This window comes from Sceloporus occidentalis, unplaced genomic scaffold, assembly GCF_023333645.1.
Source record: "Sceloporus occidentalis isolate IW3139 unplaced genomic scaffold, rSceOcc1.0.p SCAF_8, whole genome shotgun sequence".
NCBI lineage: Eukaryota > Metazoa > Chordata > Lepidosauria > Squamata > Phrynosomatidae > Sceloporus > Sceloporus occidentalis.
In genome coordinates, this window is record NW_028316988.1 from 27,078,416 (window position 1) to 27,096,940 (window position 18,525).

General features: G+C 45.5%; 1 protein-coding gene across 2 annotated transcripts in view; it reads right to left on the reverse strand.

Annotated features, from left to right (window-relative positions):
- The window catches only part of EFNA2 (ephrin A2), a 215,378-nt gene that overhangs the window by 107,611 nt on the left and 89,242 nt on the right, over positions 1–18,525 (reverse strand). The window lies entirely within an intron of this gene.

The window sequence follows — 18,525 nt, forward strand, 5'->3', positions numbered from 1 at the left end:
CACAGAGAGAATATACTGTCCTGTTTGGAAATTCAAGGAAAAATCTTAAAGTGAAATGAAGGGATTAATCTTTCCCACTTACTTACATTTAATCTAGCCTACTTGCTTCTAGCCAGAAGCTGGATACAGAGCAGAGCGGAGGGTGAGTGCTGGCAACGCAACGACTCGGAGGGAAGGAAGAAGCTATATGGAGACCCCAGGAAGGATCTATTTCAGCAACGGATCAATTAAGTCTTGCCAATTGTTGCAAGAAGTTGCCCTGCTAGTTGAGCAGGAGAGTTGCACATAGTCCCGAGCTCCCCAAAACTGGAGAATTTGCACCTATATCTCCTACTTGGACAAGAGCCATGAAAACTGGAGACTCAGGGCCTGGCCCTGAGATCTGGCAACCCATTTCTGTGTGTGAGTGTGAGAAAGAAAAACACACAAATAGAGACAGATTGTGTTTTTGTGCTTATACAGAATACCTCCTGTTCACCATGCATGGACTTTCAGTTACAATGCGTACACACACACACCGAGAGAGATGTCAGCTTGCTCTTTTGCTCTCGGTGTCGGTGCTATTTTAAAAAGGCCAGGCCGACAGACCGGCCGCTCTGTATCCTCTCCACGGCAGGAGCTGATATAACTGGATGATGGGCCTTTGTTAACAGAGAAAATCCATTTAAGTTCACTCGCACTTTTTCCGATAGGCTGCCATTATGCCTCAGGGGTCCTCCGCACTAGATCCGGGGAGAAGCGAGAAGCGACGTGGCCCTGGATTCAATTGTTGCCTTTTAAGCGCTTTCCCACTCACTCTCTCTCTCATTGCCTCCCTCTGCAGAGGCAACGCAAGGGAGCTCAACCTACATGCCACGGTCAAAGCGGCGTTTTAGGCCCAACACGGCAGCCGCGGGAGGTCAGAGCGCTGCTAGGAACCTTCCTAGAGCTTTGAAACAACCCAGCGCTATTGGAACGTATTTCAGGCCACATTTCCTCCTTTCCAAAACAAAGGCACGCCTTAACAGCAAAAGGGAAGAAAGGGGAAAGAGTCCATTTATATTAATAAAAGGAGAAATCATTCTTATTATTGTGGATTATTCTTATTCTTATTACAGACATGCTTTGACAAAGATGCTCCGTTTCGCAAAGTCTTTTTACCCCTGCCCCTCGTCTCCTCCTGGTCTTCTGTCTAGCTAGACATTGTTAAGCTGCATTGGCACTGGAGGATGGTGAAGGAGGGAAAAACACAGACTTTCGGCATGGGTGGCAGCAACGTGTTTGCAGTAAATAATGCAATAAAGCTTCAGCTGGGAAAGATCAGGATTGTATTCTAGCTGACCCAATGGTAGCCATGTATGTTTGCCTACAAGAGGCAAGGTAAACAGAAGCTGCTTCCAGACACTTACAAGCAAAACAAAGAGAAAATGAGAAAGCAGATTAGCTTGCCTCAGCCAGTAGCCCCACCATGCAATAATAATAATAATAATAATAATAATAATAATAATAATAGGTCTGGGTTCAAGTCTTCAGCAGCCACGAAACGCACTCAGAATCATTTCCCACAAAGTTGTTTTGAGGATAAAAATAAGAGGAGGAAAGCCAAATACAGGGCTGTAAATAAAGGGGGCAAACATGGGTCTCCCCCCCTGAAATTTCCCTTTGGTCCCCAAATTTCTATCACTGTAGTAACGGACAGCTTCAGTTTTGCATTTAGAAATATAGTGTCAAACTCCAAAGAAAAGGGTCAGGCAGAGTGATCCAGGAAACACGGACGCAGCAAACAGAAGAGTTGAGCGATCTGCAAATCAAGATGATCTGGGTTCAGGGGTGCAGCTATGGAGGCACCAAAATGAAGGCAAGAATTCTGCTCCCAAATGAAATTTTCCTTCAGTAACTTGACTTAGCATGACTTCCATGCTAATCTTACGGTGAACCTGCCCTTGAATTCAGCCTGAACTTGGAAGGCACTATCCAAGGTGTTGAGCCCTGTCACCATTCAGCACCCCATGATAGGTTCTCCTTAGAGTCACCTTAAGTCAGAAACGACTTTAAGGCACACAGCAACAACAACAACATCTCTAGGAAAGACACACTCCCATCTTAACACGAACACACCAGGATCATAGTATGATAGGATCATAGAAATAAAAGAAATCCCAAAGGCCATCCAGTTCAACCCCATTCTGCTGGAAAACACCATCAAAACCCTCCTTGTGACAGATGGCCACCCAGCCTCTGTTTAAGGGCCTCCAAAGAAGGAGACTCCACCACACTCCGAGACATTGTGTACCACGATCGACAATTTGATCAATGACATAAATAAATGGGCCAGTGATTCAATATAAAGCTGCTATCAGTACTACTACTATTGTTGTTATTATCGCAGCACATTTCTTTGTGGTACAAAAAGCAATGCTGCTTGAAACAGGCCACATTATCAAACAATCTATCCTTGATAGAATCAACTGGCTAAAAATAAGAGTATAAAATTACAAAAGGGGGGGGGGGGGGGCCACAAAAGTTAAAAACATACCTAAAACACACCCCGTATAAAAGCCTTCGTGGTACGATTATACATGAAAAGCCTGCTTGAATAAAAACATCTTTGCCTGCCAGCAAAAGGAAAGCAGGGAGGGAGCCGAGCTTCCCATGGAAGGGAGTTTCAGAGGTTGGGAGCAGCCACCAAGAAGGCTCTCTTTCATGTCCTAACCAAGTGAGCTTGTGATGGTGGTGAGACCAAGAAAAAGCCTCCCCCCATAGATCTTAGGCCCCTTACAGGTTCCTATAGGGAGATACGGCCTTTCAGATAGCATGGACCTAAGCTGTGTGCAGCTTTATGTGGAGAGTTCCACTCTTTATTCCTCTTCTGCATCACCAAATGTTCACATTTCCAACTCACGTCCCACCAACTATGGGGTCTGCACTTGGGCAATCCTGCCACTGTGTTCAATTGTGTGATTTGTACCTTTTAACCCCCAATGAACAAAAGCGAGGGTTCTCCTTTCCTCCGCCTCTTGTGACACCAACTTTGGGAAGCGTCTAAATGCCCTCAAGGTATCTACAAGGATTTGGGTAGCACTCCTCCGCCCTCAATAAAGCTTGCAAGAGATCGGATCCGCCGGGTTGACGCAGCAAGTTTGCAAAGCCAGGGAAGGCGATAAAAACTGCTTTGGTTCTGAGCTGATTTAGAAAAACACACACACACACACACACACTTCCACATGCAAACGCACACCTTCTCTAAGCTCCAACCTAAGATCAGCTCAACTCCCCAGCTGTTTTCCTGTTACCCAGCATGCCCTCCGCTCCCCTCGTTGCTTTCCGATCACGTTCCGGGCATCCCCTCGGGACGGCGCAGAAAATTAACAGCGGTTCAGATCTGAGGAACTTTATGACACGTGTATGATAGGCCTGAACCACGGTGTAATTGAATGACGGATGAGCTTCCAGAAGCCACATTTCCAGGGAGTAATGAAAAATAGAACCGATATTGACTGAAGGAGCTTTTGCCGGCCGGGTTGGGATGAGCGGGCCTGTTCGGAGCGGAGAGCGCATCAATAGGGCAAGTAATAGCGCAGTTATTGTAACTCCCCCAAAAATGTCATTTGGGCTTCAAACTAGGGAGCAGTTTGCTATTAACCAGGCTTAAGCAGAAAGAGCGGAAGAGGGGAGAGGCGGGGAATGTACGGCACATTGCTTTGGGGCCGGCTTTTCCAGGTAAAAGCGTGTCCCAGTTTTGCTTCCCCCAGGGCAGGTTTTAAAATTTGCCAAATCTGGTTCAAGGAGGAAGGAAATGAAGGCTGGGGGCCAACCTGCCAGACCCACAGAAAGGACAAGTGGAGGAAAAGTAGCAGATTCTCTCTTTCTGCAGTCCTTCTCAAAATGACAACATAATTTCCGGCTGCCATTTTGAGAGGGACTGCAGAGGGAAAAGGAGGTATTTGGGGTGGTACAGATGTCTGGGATGGAGCGGGGTATTTCCCCATGTGTCTGTGTGTTTTGAGGGCCCCAAGTTCCATTTTGTTAGTTGGGGGACTTTGGGGCCAGAAGAGTGCAGGGACCACACTGTGCCCACCTCTGATTTAGACTTTGCTCTTGGAAGATGATGGACTCTCAGTCCTTAGAGGTTTTTAGACAGAGTCTGGATGCCCACCTCTCCAGGCTACTTTAGCATTGGCAAGGATGCCCTTGGGTTCCTTTCCAATTCTGTGACTCTTAGCAGACAGTCCAAACTGCCCTCTAACCTGAGGTTTCTAGCACCAGATCTGGAATTCAGACCTGCAAAAAATGATAGTTCTGATGTTAGTGGGGTGACAGATTCATTCTGGATTTCAGTCCAAACTTTAAAAGTGTTATCTGACATGGTGAGCCCTATCCCCAAAACAGAAGAGAAAGGACATCTTCAACTATTTCAACATCTTCACTATCAACTTTAAAGTTCTGCCAACCTTAACCACTGTGGTGGTGATTTTGGTCTTCTTTATACCTATTGGGTGTCCTCAGGCAGGTTGCATGCTCTCAGCCTCAGGGAAAGGCCATGGCAAACCTCCTCTGAGCAAATCTTGCCAAGAAAACCCCATGATAGGGTTGCCTTAGAGTCAGAAACAACTTGGGGGCACACAACAATAACTACAACATTCAACTACAACTCTGCTTTTGTGCTTCCTTCTTTGGCAGTTGATCTTGCCAGTTTTTGCAAATATATTCGCTAGGGTTAGGGGCACAAAACCCCTGTGAATATGGGGAAACACCATGTTTTTTACCCAAGAGGACACCTCTCTAGGAATCTCTAGGTCTTTCAGTGCAACTTTTAGTTAAAGTTGACCACAGAGCTGCACTGGAGGACCTAGGGATTGCTAGAGAGAACATATTAATCAAATCCGTGAATGATCAAAGCCACAAATATGGAGCGATGAGTGTAGTATTATGTCTATGATGAGCCTCTCTGCCCCACCTTTAAAAAAAGACCCTTTTCCTATCTCATCAAAGCATTTAAAGAACTGAAGCAAGAAGCAAGGGACTCCTGGGGCATCTGGAACGACAGCCATTTGCCTGGTTTCTCCCTAAACGGGCTACTCCAAAGGTCAAAGGGGATCTTGCCTTCACCAAAACCTACAACACCTGTTTGCACAAAGCAAAATCAAGGAAGGAAAATTGCTCCAAAGGCCAAAGGCGCAGGTGGATTGATTGATTGTCCCAACTCAACTGGCACCTTCCTTTATTTAATTTCAGTTCTGCAACTGAAGAGCTAAGATGAACTTCACTCCTCCGGCGGAGAGGAAATTAATTAACCCGACTACTGTTTGCCTGCCGAAAACAACAAACACAACGTGATGCCTCAGACGGCAAAGAGTTTATGGCCCTTCTGTCTGTGTGCGTTTCTGACTTCTTAACTCAGGGAGATTCTCAGATTCGGGGAAGCTTCTACCGATGCCTTTTCGCAAACATCCTCTTGGAGACAGTCTTTGTAGAGAGTGGGTAGAACAGGGCCTGGCTCTCCGCTGCCTAATTGCATGCAGCCCTTGGAGCTAATTTCCAAAAGCTTTCTGGAAAAAATTGCTTCAGGCCTCTGTTAAGAGCCCCCATGTGTCCTGCCTTGGGGCTGGAAGAGGGGGAGAGAGGCAGAGAGAGGAAGAAAAGAGGAAGAGAGGAAGGAAGGATGCTGAAAAAGAGAAAGGGAAGAGAAAAAGAAGGGAAGACGTTATCACACGGGAGGAATTTCTCTTAATTTCGAATGAAAAGAAAGTGGGGCCAGAAAGCATTTATGTGAATTCGCTAGTTCCGCGAATTTACATGAATTCAAATTGCATTCGAACTGACTTCCCACTGCCCAAAAATAGCTTGCCCTTGCCCGAAATTGTGTGTGATCACCTCTCACGCAATACTGTCAATCTCCGGGATTGTGTTTGGACTGACTTCCCATTGCCTGAAAATAGCTTGCCATTGCCCAAAATTGCATGTGATCACCTCTCATGCAATAACGTGAAACCCCATGATCGCGTTTGGACTGACTTCCCATTGCCTGAAATTGCATGTGGTAGAGTATCACGCAATAACATGAAACCCTATCATTGCATTCGGATTGCCATTGGATTATACTTCCAATTTCCTTTGTCTGATAAGCTCCGGAGGAAGAGAGAGAAGTGGATAGAAGAAAGAAAAGAGTGGGGGAAAGGGAAAGAGAAGGTAGAAAGAGAGTGTTAAATAGGGGGTCGCAGAGAGATGGGGAGGAAGGAGAAAGAGAGGAAGAGAAAGAAAGAGAGAGAGATGGAAGGGTAAGCAAAAAAGGGGAGGGAATGGGATGTTAGAGGAGGAAAATAAGACAGAGAAAGAGGGGTTGGAATAAAATAGGAATGGGGAGCACAGCGAGAGGGAAGAAGGAAAAGAGAGAGAAGGTGGTAGACTGAAAGAAAGAGTGATGAAGAAGAAGGATGGGTGAATGGATCTAAAAGAGAGAACAGAGGAGACAGAAAGAGAGTAAGGAAGAAATAGGGTGGCAGAAAGAAAACAGGGAAATGGTGGCAGGAAGAAAAAGAAGGTTGTGTGGAAAAAAGACAAAGGGCATCATTAGAGTTTGAATCCATGCTCGGCCACATGGAAACCCACTGGTTGACCTTGGCCAAGTCACACTCTCTCAGTCTCAGAGGATGGCAATGGCAAATCCCCTCTTTTAAAAACTTGCCCAGAGAACCCCATGATAGGGTCAACGTAAGTTGGCAGCATATACTTGGAGCTTGGAAAGGCTACTTTGGGGGACTATAAGACCCAGGATTCCCATGACTATGGCCCCTTATTATTGTCTTGCTATCTCTATGTGGTCTTGTGGATGGACAATGTTTGGAACAGCAACAATCACAGAAAGAAAAGGGTGGATGAAAAAGAGGGAGACGGAGATAAAATTAAGAGTTTGAGAGAAGGAAAAGATTCCCAACCTGCCCCCTATGGACTTTCACTGTACCCAGTTTGGTGCCACTTTGATGCAATGAACTACAGTTCCAAGAATACCTAACACTGAGCCACAGCCATTAAAATGGCATCAAACTGGATTATTTCTCTGGTGTGGATACAATCTTTGTCATTCCCACCTTCCTAGCCTGCATTCCATGCTAAGGCGATAGTGGAGAGAGAAATAACACATTTCCCAAAGTTGGGCTGGAGGGTGTCCCGTTGGCTGAGAGACCTGGACCAAAGCCTGTGCTCAGGTGGCTATAGCCCTCCTCAGACCCTTTTGCACCTTCCCAGCCAAAGCAACCTCACAGGGCTGTTGTGAAAACTAAAGCCCAAGTCTCCTGAGCCAGCAGCTCATGGGGAGCACGCACTCCGCATTTGGGCAGCTGGTGCCCCACTGATGATCAATGGAGGGAGGCTGCTTTCTCCCCATCCCCAGCGCTGCCATGTGCAAGCAAGCTTTCCTCTTTCCTCCCTGTAATCCTGTGGGCATCTGTGTAGAGCACGTCCGTACACAAAATAATTGCTCGCTTGGCAGATCTGACAGTCTCCAGATGTAATCGCTCTTCCTTCTCTCTCCCACTTTCCAAATACCTCCTTATTCTACACAGCCACGGCTTCTCCTCCACATCCATCTGTGGGCAGAGGTGTCTTCTTTTTCTGTTTTTTGGGGAGGGGAATGTGCTTTTCTTCTTCTTCTTCTTCTTCTTGTGTCCAGCCAGGTTTGCTGCTTCACATTCTCACTTTGTTCTCACTTTATTCCTTGATGCACACTTCCAGAAAGTCATTTTCAAGCCAAGGGTGCAGTCTTGTCTTGAACTCAGAACTCTTCACTCCCACCAGTGCGGTTCTGCAGTCCTTTGGGCAAAGTGAAGCCCATGGGACCTTTAGGTGTGGTCCATGAAGCCCCTTCTAAGCCTAAGGACCCTATTAAACAATTAGAATTGGGGGCTGATTTTAAGACCAATTTTCACCCCAAAAGTAGCGAAAAGCACCCAGTAATGTGGCAGTTTGCTTCCCCAAATCACCTCAGTGTGTGTGAAAGAGACTTCAAGTCATGTCTGACATACGGCGACCCTGAGGCAAACCTATCACACCGTTTTCTTGGCATGATTTGTTCAGATGGCATTTGCTTTTGCCCTCCTTAGAGGCTGAGAGAGTGTGACTTGCCCAAGGCCACTCAGTGATGCTGCCAAAAGAGTCACATTTATCCTTCCTCCGCCACCTAGTGAGTCCACACTCCTACAAATAGTATAGTACCTAAAATAGTTACAGTCGGGCTGCAAAAGGCGTGACCATATCCCTCCTTGCCATTTAGTGAGCTCATCCCTATAATAGTAGGAATCATTAAAACAGTTACTGGGTTTTAAAATGATCTATGTATTGCATTTATATGCCACCTTTCTCCCAGCACAAGACCTAAGGAAGATAACGTTATGCTCCAAAAAAGTGATATTGTCCCTCCTCACCATTTAGTAAGGCCACACTTTGTAGCTATACAGTACAAGTAACTACAAGAGGTATGACTGTGCTGCCAAAGGAGGGTGTTCACCTTCTCCCATATTGAAGCCACACTATAAGAGCAGAAGGAATGATGTTAGCCCACATTTTATTATAACTATGAGTGCCAATGTGGCGTAGTGGTTCAAGCATCGGACTCTGGAGACCAGAGTTCGATTCCCAGCTCAGCCATGGAAACCCACTGGGTGACTTTGGGCAAGTCACGCTCTCTTGGCCTCAAGGGAAGGCAATGGCAAAACGTCCTCTGAACAAATCTTGCCAAGAAAACCCCATGATAGTTCACCTTAGGGTCGCCGTTAAGTCAGAAACAACCTGAAGGCACTCAACAACAACAATTATACTTTTTTTTACTTTTGGAAACAGAAATTGGTTTCATGCAAAATGTTAATCCCAAACTTTGCACCAAACTCAGTGGGGCTCACTTCTGAGTAGACCCACGCAGGGCTTTACGGCAAGGTCCCCTTCTCCTTTCTTTTCCCCCCATACAAACAAGACTTAACATGCCTCTCTCCCCTTTAACCACAGTTAATGACTTGGTTAATTGATCGCCTACGAGGTTCTGCTCCTATCCACTTTCCCAGCTGATCAATATCAGAAATCTTTCAAGGACTGGAGGGATATTTATCCTCCCCCTTTCCATCCTCTTCTCAAAAGCAAGGGGGGGGGGAGAGGGAGGGAGGGATGAGAGTGATTTTTCATGCACCTTCCACCCTCTTCTCTGTCCCCCAAATTGAAAAGGCCCATTGATTTGGGGGAGGAGGAGAAAAAGGGCAAGGAATCGATGCAATGGGAAAACAATTAAAGTCAAGATGTGAATCCTGAAACAAGTTTAAGAGCCGAGAGCCTGAAAAGCGTTAGAGCGAGAAGACTCTTGGCTGACACCTTCCTCCATTCCCTCTCCCCAATCTGGTGCCCTTCACACCAAGTGACACAACACACAGACAAATGCTTCGTGAACAATGATACTGCATGTCACCTAAAGAAGTGTGAGGAAGTCTAGAAATCTGCACCATTGCTATCACACCATACCCGCTAACAGTCCCAATCTGGCAGGGAGAGACCCATTTCAGCCTCTGCCGCCCCACTTTTCCAGCTGCTTTTCAAATGCCCCAGTTTCTCCCTCCTTCTCCAACTGTCCCCTTTATCTTCAGTTACTTCAGCTGGTGCAAACTGCGTTCAAAGTGCAAAAGTAGTTTGCACTCCATTAACTTAACAGTGGGAAGAGGATCTTGCTCTTCCCAGGAGGTTCAGGCAAAAGCAAACTTCTGCAGCCTCTCCAAGCTTAAAATCATAGAGTTGGAAGAGACCTCAAAGGCCATCCAGTCCAACCCCATTCTGCCATGCAGGAACTCACAATCAAAGCTTCCCAGACAGATGGCCATCCAGCCTCCATTTAAAGACCTCCAAAGGAGGAGATTCCACCACTCTCCAAGGGAGAAAGTTCCACTAACAGCTCATTTACCATCAGGATGTTCTTCCTAATGTTGAAGTGGAATTTCTTTTCCTATACATGGCTCCAGGCCCTGGACCTGCAGAAAACAAATTTGCTCCATCTTCAGTATGATATCCGTTCAAGTATCTAAACAGAGCTATCGTATCACCTCTTCATCTTTTCTTCTCCGGGCTAAACATACCCAGCTCTATAAAATGCTTCTCATAAGGCATGGTTTCACACAGTGCTTGTGTGTTCTTCCTTGTTATCTTCACCATCTTACTCACACTGACTGATGTTGCCTGACCACATGTGTCCCGGATTTCATCTGCGAAATGTTGGACAGTATGACAAACCTCCTCTGAACAAATCTAGCCAAGAAAACCCCACGACAGGTTTGCCTTAGGGTCACAGTAAGTCAAAAACGACTTGAAGGTACACAGAAACAACAACAACATCATGTTGCAATATTCCAAAGAAGGCAGCCCTTTCCAAATCTTGAAAGTTCAACAGAACCCCTTTCAGGCCTTCAAGTAAGCAAAATATTGATTCTGTTTTATTTTATTGATATCACACCTTTCTCTTGACCTAAGAAGACATACAAGGTTAAAAGAAAACAGCTAAAAAATGATGATACCAAAGTTAAAGGACAATATATATACAGTACACCATGATTTAAAAACATAACTGTGAAACTAATATGCAAAGAGATCTTGCAGCCGCTTTGAGAGTAACTGAAGGAAAGAAGTTGGTAGCATAAGCTGTGCATCTGAGGAAGTAGGCTCAAGTCTAGGAAAGTTCATGATACCAACTTCTTTCGCTCAGGTAGGCTCAAAGGTGCTACAACAAGATCTCTTTGCATACTAATTTTCCAGACTAACATGGCTATGTCTCTGAATTCTACCACTATGAGAAAAAAGAACACTGCATTCACGCAGCTGTTTTAAAAAGACTCCATGCAACCAAATAATCATCAAATGCTGGCTTTAATAATAATAATAATAATAATAATAATAATGAGTTGTCTTTGCCCACTGACCAAAGGAGAGCAGAGCAAGGGCCAGTCTAGCTTCCTATGGAAGGGAATACCATAACAAGACGACTCTTTTCCGATGTCCTCAACGAACAACCCTGTGTGGGTGGTGGGACCAAGGAAAGCTGAAAGCACAAGATGCTAGACCTGGTTTTGGAGAAAACACAAAGGCACAAGGTCCTAGACCTTATGGTTTCAAGGGAATCCCCAGAGAAGCCACATTGTGACGTGGTGGCATAAAATGCAATGCAGTCCTAGGTTGCACCATCTCCTGATCAAGAGATGCAACAGCATCACTCTGTTCTGTCTGACAAGACCTCACCTGAAGTACTTGCGTCCAGTTCTGGATACTATATTTTAAGAAGGTTATTGACTAGCTGAAATGTATCCAGATGGTGACCAAGATGGTTAAAGTCTGGAAACTAAGCATTATGAGGAATGGAGCTGGGTATGTTGAGCTTGGAGATGACACAACTGAGTAGTGACACAAGAGCCATATTTAAATATCTGAAGAGATGTAATAAAAAGATGAAGTAAGCTTGTTTTCTGATGTTCCAGAGAACGTGGATTCAAATTACGACAAAAAAGATTCCACATTAGGAAGAAATTCCAGACCAGCCTACCACCGAAAATGGTGGACTCTCCTTTGTTTGGACATTTGTAAGCAAAGGCAAGGATTCCTGCACTGATAAAGGGTTGGGTTAGTTAGTCCTTGAGATAACTTCAATTCTAATGTTCTATGATTTCTTTCTAAATACTGATCAAATCATAAGACTTTGACAAAGAAAGGTTATTGATCGACACAACTGGCTTGTGCACCATGAAGACTGGAATCTTTATTTTTTGAGGGGAAAATCCTCAGTGACAGAGCTCATGCTTTCCATGCAGAAGATCTCAGACTGAGTCAGTGGCAACATGCGGTGTGCTCCATGTTGGTGGGGTAAGGAAGCTATTCTGGTGTTGAACTTTGAATTCTCAACCCTGAACTTCATCCTCTGAGGTGCTGAACCTGTTTCAAATCCAGCGTAAAATCTAGTGGGGATTCACCACCAAATCGATACAAAACCCATATGTTATCACTAGGATCAGTCCCTGGTGTCATGGAAATGATAAGAAGATCCCATTGTTCAAACCCCTGGAGATCCTCTGCTGTTGAGGATGGTAGCAAACATGTAGCAGACAAGAAAGCCAACACAATTCTAGGCTGCAACAACAGGAGTGTAGTGTCTAGACTGAAGGAAGCCATAGTGGCACTCTCTTCTACTTTGGTCAGGCCTCACCTGGAATATTGTGTCCAGTTCTGGGCTCCACAATTCAAGGAAAATGTGGACAAGAGGGAATGGGTCTAGAGAAGGATGATCAAGACAATCCAAGGCCTGGAAAGCAAGCCTTGTGAAGAACGGGGCCTGGAGTAGACTCAGTACACTGAGAAGTGATATGATAGCTATCTTTCAATATCTGAAGGGATGTCATGGAGAAGATGGAGCCAGCTTGCTTTCTGCTGTCCCAGAGACCAAAACACAAAGCAAAGGATTCAAATCACAAGAGGAGAGATCCCACTTAAACATTAGGAAGAACTTTTTGACTGTAAGAGCCTTTGGATAGTAGAACAGACTACTTTTCAGAGTGATGGATTCTCCTTCTTTGAAGGTCTTTATACAGAGGTTGGATGGGTATCTATTAAGAGTGCGTTAGCTAAGTATTCCTGCACAGAAGGGGCCCTTGCAGCCCCTTCCAACTCTAAAATTCTATGATCCTATGATTCTTAAGGAGAGGGAAGACAGCCCAAATATTTGGTGTATGTTTGTGTGCGTATTGGCTTTAGGAAGACGGAGAGTGAGCGAGAGAGCACACACCTTCCAGAGAAGCTCTTAATCTGATTAGCTTTTCGAATGAATGGAGAAAGCGAAAAGGCTTAAAACTGCGTGAGAAAAAGAAAAAGGCAAGGAAGCAAGAGAGAAAGAGGGGAGAGGCAACAGACCCAGGGTGCGCGAGGCTATTCTGCTCCATTCCACCTCAAAAAATAACCCCCACAGTTCTTAATTCTCACCAAATTTGGCCAAATTTGGAGGAATGGAGACAAGAAGAATGAGCGTATAGGGTTGCCGAACCCACCGCTAGCTGTGTGCCAGTGTGGGGTGGCATGAGTAGATCACATCTTTGCTGTCTTTTGGAGTGGGGAATGCCCTCTCCTCTTTCCGTGCCAGCTTCCAATGCACCCCCTTCTCCGGCTACAGTTGGCAAACTTTGTGGTTCCCCCCCATCCCTCCCGCTTCCCCAGCCCTGCCGTCTTTGTCTCTGCCTGGGCCTGGTGTTTATTAACATTCATTAATTAATTAGAACAACAAGCGGGCTTGTCCTCGCGCTCCTTCCCTCCTTCCATCTCAGCCACTGAACTTGTCCAACTTCCCAGAAAAAGGAAAGAAAAGAGAGTGCTAGAAATGGGGAACTGTAGTGCCGAGTAGAAACTGTGTTTGCCCTTACCCTCCTGGCAGGATCATTGAGTTGTGTAGTGGTTTGAGTATTGGACTATGATTCTGGGAGATCAGGGTTCAAATCCCCACACGGCCTTGAAAACCCACTGGGTGACCCTGGGCAAGTCTCATCCCGAAAAGAAGGCAATGGCAAACCTCTTCTGAAGGCATCTCACCAAGAAAACTCTTGGATAGGATCACAAGAACGAGCGTAATATCATGTTTTGAGCAGAGGACTGGGACTCCATGTTCAAAAACACACTGCAGAAATAATCCAGTTTGAGACTACTTTAACTACCCTGGCTCAATGACAGGGACCTCTGGGAATTGTAGCAGAAACAACACTAGATCTGTTAAGTCCTCTTCTCAATTTGAAAAACCAGTAATTTTTGGTTTTCAACAGAGCAGGGAAGACGCGAAACCTATTTAAAAGCTAAATTGCCTTTTCTGGAGGCTTCCAAGAGAGGCAATTGGCCCCCTTTGTGACCAGGAAAAGAGTGCTTTGGGGAACATGGGGGGCTGCTAAAAACTTTGGGGGGCACATCTGGTTTCTGGACTACACTTTGTCTATCCCACTCTTGCAGAACTGAACTGATCGTGGAAGCTAAGCAGGATCAGGTCTGTTTAGCACTTGGATGGGAGGCCACCAATGAATACCAGGTGCTGTAAGTGATGTTTCAGAGGAAGGAACTGGCAAGACCACCTTCGAGAAAACCTTGCCTAAGAAAACCCTAAGAAGTTCATGGGGTCTCCCCGGGCACCTTGAAGGCAGACATACATACCGTGTTTGCCATTGTTGTTGTGTGCCTTCAGGTTGTTTCCAGCTTATGGTGACCCTCATGGAGTTTTCTTGGCAAGTTGCTTCAGAGGGGGTTTGCCATTGCCATCCTCTGAGGCTGAGAGATTGTGACTTGCCCAAAGTCACCCAGTTGGTTTCTATGGCCGAGCAGGAGATTCGAACCTTGGTCTCCAGAGTCCAAGTCCAATGCTCAAACCACTACACCATGTCGGATCTCTGGGTACACATAGTGTACCCCAAGCTCAAATTTCTGGATGGAATCTATGTATAAATATTTCTAAATTATTAACTAAATCCCACAATCCCTTGAGCCATCCTGGGAGATGGGAACCTCCAGCACCCGGAAAGCCACAGCTTCTGCTGTCCTGTGCTACAGCCAGACTAGGCCGAGTTCGAATTCAGCTACAAGACCTCCTCGTTCCAACTCTCGATGTCTTTGGCTCCTTCATTCCCCTTTTTGCCCCACATCTCCTTCTTCTCAGGACTCCACAAAGGAGATGATGGAGAGGATGAGTTTCCACTGGAGGGGCTGGCGTGTTAGTGCCAGTGGTGGGATCGCCAGTTCCTCGACATAGAAGCACGTTTGCCCCAGCCCTCCTCCTCAGCCAGTGGGATCATATGCAAACGCGACAAGGAGCTTATGAATAATGCATCCTGCTTGGCTGCCTTTCAAAATTAAGACGGCCGGGTGGGGGAAGAAGACACATCTGAGTGTGCGATTTGTCCAAAAAAATGAAATAAAAACAAAATGGCAAAAAACAGAGGGACAGAACCCTACAGACGGTGGCAAGCAGTTGGGGAAGGGGAGAGTGCCCTTCCATCCCCAACCTCACACTGAGCATTTATGGAAAGATAAAAGAGGATCTTGGTGGTAGAGACACCTCTCCCCTTTGTCCCCCCGCCCCTGCCCTAACTTTACTTATTTTCTCCTGCAGAACAATTTGATATTCAGGTCCATACAGAGACACCGTTTTAAAATCTTCCTGTGCATTGTGTTCATCTTCTTTTCAGTTTTTTTAAAAAGAGGTAGCAAGGCAGGAGGAAGAGACAAGAGATATGGGGGGGAGACAGAGAAAGGGGGAGAAAGAGGGATTGAATGTATCCCCTTTGAAGAAAACCATTCAACCATCCCAACTGCTGAATTCAAGGAGAGGGGTGGGGGGTCCCTTCCAGATAAAGGGTCCCCCCCCAAGGTTAGCCGATCTCTCCCGCCCAACTTCAGACTTGATAGCCATCATGGTTACAGCATTAGATTCAGAGATCCAAGTTCAATTCCCCCACCATTCCAATTGCAAAATTATAAAATTGTAGAACTTAGGGTCTGAAGTGACCAAAAGGGTCAGCCACTGAGACGCTGCCATGGAAGAATTCATAACTTATAACACCAAAGAGAGATGCCCACCCAACCTTTGTTTAAAGAAGGAGAGCCCACCACCCTCGGAGGGGTCTATGCCAATGTCAAACAGCTTTTACAGTCAAGCGGTTCTTGCTAAATATTTAGGTGGGATCCCTTTTCAGAAAGAAACCTCGCCGGATGACCTTGAAGCAAGCGCTCCCTTGCTTCCCTTGCAGGCAATTGTGAAGAACAAAAAATAAGAGGGAAGAAAAAGGCTTTAGAGAGCCTGGGTGAAGGGGAAGAAGCAAATGAAATGCTTGACTAAGCCGACAAATTCTAAAGCTGTGAACTTTGGGGAAAACTCTTAATTTGGACTGACTGTAGGACAGGAGCAGGAATTGTTAGATGCTGTTGCACTGCAGCTCACAGCATTTCTTGCTTTTGGCCATGCCGCCCGGGGCTGCTGGGACTTGTTCTCCAACATTATTTTCAGAGTTGTCTCATTCCCAGCATGGCTGTAGAGTCTTAAAGTTTAGACAACAAGGGAAATGTCAGTATCCTTCCTTCCTTCCATTATTTGTTGCTTTCTGCTACTAGGACCCCAATGAAGTGGGCTGGAGTCCATAAAAGCTTATATCAACGATTAGTCTTTAGTGTTTGCGGTTGCTAAGGATGAGCATATCCATCCACATCCTCTTTCTCCCAAATCTCATCCATGCCTGGCTCCGGTCTATTTTTTACTGTATTCGGATGGGATGTGGTCCTTTCCTTTGCTTATTTCCAGCTTCCGCTTCCGCTGCATGCATATTTCTGCGTGCATTTTGAACTGTGCACCTGACGACTTGACTACATTCACCCTCATTCACATTTAAGCCAGGAGAGGGAATTATGGTCCAATGTGGCCAATGGGATCACCACTGACATCCCGCCAGCCCTCTTCCCAAAATGTTCAGCCACAACTTCTCATTTCAACTCAAAATAAGCAAGCACTATAGATCTTTATAAATAAGTTAATATGCCATTTTGTGGGTCACTCACTGAAATAACAAGAATCTTCCCACAAAAAAATAGCTGACCAGGAGTGACATAACATGACATCTAGTCCTCAAGATGGTGGCCATAAAGGTGCAGCCAAAGCCCACTGGATCTCCAGAAACACCAAAAATCAGCCACGGCCCACATCTAGGGCTAGACACGTTGTTGTTTTTCACACATCTATGCAAATAATCTCACTCACGCATTCCAGATCTGTTATTGGCACTATGGAACCACATGTATGCACATCTCTGAGTTCTGTTGCTCACACGTATAAGCGCTCGAATAAACATGGAGACGATGATGCCAATGTATTTGAAGCCCATTCAAGGCATGCAGAGTTTTATCCCGGGTCTAGTCACATCTGTTATTCACACATCCAAGACTCCAAATCTTTTAGAAAAGCTCAGAGAAATACCAAAGATTGATTATCCCAGGTTAGGTTGTTTGTTTGGTAGCCTCCCAAAAAACATGATAGGATGCATTCGGAATGCATGTGAACAACAAAGATTCAACCTAGATTCTACCTGGATTATTTTAACCATCTGAATAACCCCTTAGTGTATTGACACATTCGCATCAATGGTTAATTGCCTTCACTTTCCTGTGCAAATTTGCATCTATTTGCATCTATTCACCCTCCCTCTTCAGAAAAGGCACAGCCATCCAAATCCATGCAAAGCATACGGATGGCCACATATACAATAATGTACGTTTCTGCAAATTTCCACAAATACTGCGGTAAAAATTGCAAAGCCTGAGCTTAAGAAGTTTTTCAGAAGGGTGACCACAAAAAGCCCAAACTCCTGCAAATGGCATGTGGCTGGATCACATTCTGTTCAACTGGAACGAGGAGTATTTTAACCGTGTAGATTAGCCCCTACTTTGCATATGTTTGAAACATGTTCATTCATTTAAATGGACTTTTCAAATGCATGTATCCCCCTCAAGGTTTCCACAGCTGGGCATCAACGCAGAGATTCTGCAAGTTGCATCCATCCTGCAGATGGCTGAGAACAGTGGACTGAGATGATCTGTAGAACCACAGACTGAAATGTCATTCTTTGCACATCTCTTTCGGTTATCCAAACCAACCTACAGAAGAGGACAGGACCCAATTAAAGAAAATAGACTTGTCACTGGCTCCATTGTAACAGCAACAAGCTGGCTTAAATTTTCGCTCCACTTTCCCCAACTGTGTTTTTTTTCCCCGTAACAATTTTCAGCGACCTGTTCCTGTGACAATATCTGGATTTGGGGTTTTTTGCTCTTTCCAGGTCCCAGTCTCCCCATGCCTAGCAAGCTCGCCCCCTCCATCTGCTCGCCCCCATCCTCTTCAACCCATTTCTCTAATTCTCTGTGGCTCTCCCCAGCCGGCGCAGTTGATCTTCCAACTTTGCTCACTTGCAAGCAAAAAGAACCAGGAGGCCCTTTAATTTGGCTATTTAAAACCCAAAATAATTTCTCTTCTTCTCCTCCTCCTCCTCTCTCTCTCTTTTTTAATATATATATAAAAAGCTAAACCCAGCTTTGAAAAGCCTGGAGGTATCCCAATGGATTCTGCTCCTCTCCTGCTTCAAAAGCCGCCTTTCTCCTTTCTTCCGCCCGTTCGCTCCATACAAAGGTGCCCGCGCACTTTCGTCTCAGCGGAAAGACCTTTTTAATTGGTTCCAGGCAGAAGGTTAAAATGCGCCTCTTTCTCTCCCCCCCCATGAACACCCACCCCCCTTTGCCTCCCTCTTGCACACTTCTCTTCAAGTGAAAGAGGGGAGTTTAAATGAGAAGGAAAGAAAGAAAGAAGGGACGGCACAGCTCAAGAGCAGCTGCCAGTACCAGGCCGCCTGAAGGGGTACATGCCAACTGGAGAGAAAAGGGAATTTGTGGAGTGCACAGAGAGTTTTTGCAACTTTAGCACTCAATTTATCCGGTGCTGTTTTACTCCACAATTCCACTATACAAGTGTGG